At 34.5% G+C, this 3,551-nt stretch overlaps 1 pseudogene; it reads left to right on the top strand.

Moving 5' to 3' along the window:
• The first annotated feature begins 470 nt into the window (after positions 1 to 470).
• On the top strand, positions 471 to 2,188 carry LOC145009327 (E3 ubiquitin-protein ligase RDUF2 pseudogene; annotated as a pseudogene).
• Positions 2,189 to 3,551: the final 1,363 nt, after the last annotated feature.

Genomic DNA, 3,551 nt, shown 5'->3' on the forward strand with positions numbered 1-3,551 from the left:
ATAACTTATTTTCACCACTCTTAATAGCAATTTTATTTTTTATACTTATTTATATTATTTTTTCAAACGTTTATTTTTAAAATATCCATATTTTATTAAATATTAATTAAATATTAATCAATTTTAAACGTGCTTACTTTCCAAAATTATGTTTCCATTCTCACAGTGTCTTCGATCACCATGATTTGTATTTTAATTTCAAATATCTAATTATTTGAATATAACTATTTTAAAAATTAGCAAATAACCTTAAATAAAACTTTTATGTAAGATACAACGGTATAACGAAGCCTTTTTAAGTTGGTACGCGTCCAACAGTCAACAGATGCCAACAAAAGGCAAAAGCAACACAACAAACAACGCTCCTTAAATTTACTGCCGTTAAAAGTTAAAACCCCAACCCCAACCCCCACCCCCACCATCATCATCACGCGTGAACTTTAAAACCAAATTTCCTCTTACTTTCCTCGAATCAATCCATGCCCTCATTTTCTATTCTCTATATGTGTGCGCGCCCTTTCTAGCTTCCATATACACCACCACATCATCGGAATCTGTAAATTATATTTTCCGGCGACGTATATAGATTCACCGGATCTGACATACTGATATTCCGATTTCAAGCTCACCGGTCAACGGGCTGGTTTTCAAAGTTTTTGTTATTTTTGTGTGTGTGTAAACATGTCCAGGGCGTCGTCGTATTGGTGTTACAGATGCACACGCGTCATCAGAGTAGCTGTTGTGGTTGCAAACTCCGTTGTTTGTCCTTACTGCGAGGGAGAATTCATTGAAGCGGTGGATTCTCACGCGCCTTCACCGCCGGAATCTCGACGGCGTTTTCCTCAAACCGCGATGTACATGCTTGGAAGTAATGATCGGTCAGATCTGAGGTTCCGGCGTGAAGGCCGTCGAAACACTGGAGACAGGTCGCCGTTTAATCCGGTTATTGTTCTTCGTGGTGCCGAAGGAGGTGGGATTGAGAATTCAGAGAGTGGAGATAGAGGTTTTGAGCTGTATTATGATGATGGAGCAGGTTCTGGTTTACAACCTTTGCCGCCGACGATGTCGGAGTTTCTGATGGGGTCCGGGTTTGACCGGTTGCTCGATCAATTATCGCAGATCGAGATAAACGGACTAGGTAGGGCAGAACATCCACCGGCGTCGAAAGCGGCTGTCGAATCGTTGCCCACGATTGAGATCTCGGATTCACAAGTTACCAGCGAATTGCACTGTGCTGTCTGCAAAGAAGCGTTCGTTGTCGGAGCTGAAGCTCGTGAGATGCCATGTAACCACATCTACCATTCCGATTGCATTCTCCCATGGCTGAATCTCCGAAACTCCTGTCCGATTTGCCGCCACGAACTCCCAACAGATTCAACAAATTCACCCAATCTAGAAGGCTCGGACCAAACCGAAGAAGAATCAGCAACAGTTGGATTAACGATATGGAGATTACCTGGCGGTGGATTCGCCGTTGGAAGATTCTCCGGCAGTAGAAGAACCGGCGGTGGCGAGAGAGAGCTTCCAGTTGTCTACACGGAAATGGACGGCGGGTTCAATAACAGTTCAGGTACGCCGAGGAGGATCATGTGGGAATCGAGAAGGAACAGGACTAGAGGAGAAGGTGGATTCGGCAGAGTTTTTCGCAACATTTTCTCTTTCTTCGGGAGATCAAGGCCCTCTTCAAATTCAAATGGTTCATCCATGAACAGAAGTCGAAGTTTATCCAGTTCAGTTTTCGGTAGAATGAGAAGTAGGCGAAATAGAACTTGGATTTTGGATGAACAGAATGGTTTGTCAAGATGGTAGGACTTTATACTCTATACAATTCAAGAACATCTCTTCTAGTCTTCTCTCACTCTCACCTAATATTTTCGAAGTCGTAATTCGAGGTTCAGAGATTGAATTCAAATTCGAAAAGGGTCTCTTCTCTAGGTTCTGATTCAAATCTCAACTTTTGTAAATAAAATGTTTCCAATTTTGTGCCAGTAAATGTAGAAAAGCTGAAAACTGAAACCCCTTTCATTTGTTCTGGATTTGAATCAGCCATTTTTAGCCAAAGAGAAACGCTCTGTTTTTTTTTTTTTTTTAGTATAAAAGCTAAATTAATGGCGATTTGCTTGATTTCGTTCATCTGTAGATTTCTGTAACCTTCTTTCTATTCTATGTCAGAACATAATCATCTAAATCTGTCTTATCCTTCCATGGGATTCTTCATTCTTGAATTGATTTTGTTAATTAATTACACAATTTACAAAGATTACAAATGTGTACTTGAAAGATAGACGATAGTAGTTGATTGTTTTCATTAATTTTCTTGCATAATTATTGTTTTCAACAAGCAAATCTTTTATTATTATTGGATTTACATGAAAAAGGTTGAAAATGATTGGTTTTTTCACTTTCCAGAAAGTAAAGCGAGAGTCTTTGTCGCATGAATACAGGGAAAGCTTGCTTGTCTTTGTGTCCGTTTTTTCTTTTGTTTGTTTTATTTTTAAACTTTAAAAAATGATATTTAAGTTTTATTGTTAATATTTAATGATAATTAAATATTAGTGTTTATACGTATGATGTTTATTTTTACTAAAACGATTAAGCTCAAGCAGTTTTGATTCTATTTTGGATACATAATATTCTGTTTAGTGGGTCTCAGTAAAACGACACGTTGAAAAAAAAAATTAAAATTCAATAACGTGTGTTGCTTAGTTGATATGAAAAGGATAGATGGGAACATGAAAACGAAATCATAAATTAATGATAACAAATTTCGTCAAGTTACAAATATAACTTGATGGGAAAATTTTGGTGCTTCTCTTCTTTCTCGATAACGATACTAAATGAAGCATTTGTTTTACTTATATAAAAGAAGTCGGACAATATAAATAACATGTACTTTTTGTGAAATGAGAAATACACATTTTTATTTTTTCCATTTCAAAATATTGCCTCAGCTATGATGTTTGTTTTATAAATGCAAAATGTTAGAAAAAGATGTGGACCAGAATTCGTACACTCTCTGAAGAGCTGTTTATTATTTTTAAATTGTGCACACTACACAATTTATCAACATATTTTTTAATATTTTCTTTATTGTTTATCTTTTTCTAAATAAAAACATAAAAAACTAATTTAACGATGTCAATTTAATTGACTTAAAAATGTTATATATATATATATATATATATATATATATATATATATATATATATATATATATATATTGAATTTTATTTTGTGTATATAATATATTAGATTAATTAATAAAACTAATGTAACATACACGTTCAGTTATCGTGTTTTGCAATTTAAAAGTGAATAATATTATGAAATATTATGTGATTTTGAGCATTGAGTCCTAACATATAATTTTTACTAGAATTGAAATAAAACTATGTTTAGAATCGTTCAAAAAGTGATGGGAAATCTTATGAGATTCTAATCAAATGTCAGTTATTGAAATTAACGAAAATATAAATTTGAAAATAAGTAAAATTATATTATTGAAATTTGTAAAGAATCTCGTTAGAAACATTTAGGCGAAAACCTAATCG

Source organism: Lactuca saligna, chromosome 8 (genome assembly GCF_052625555.1).
Source record: "Lactuca saligna cultivar CGN05327 chromosome 8, ASM5262555v1, whole genome shotgun sequence".
Lineage (NCBI taxonomy): Eukaryota > Viridiplantae > Streptophyta > Magnoliopsida > Asterales > Asteraceae > Lactuca > Lactuca saligna.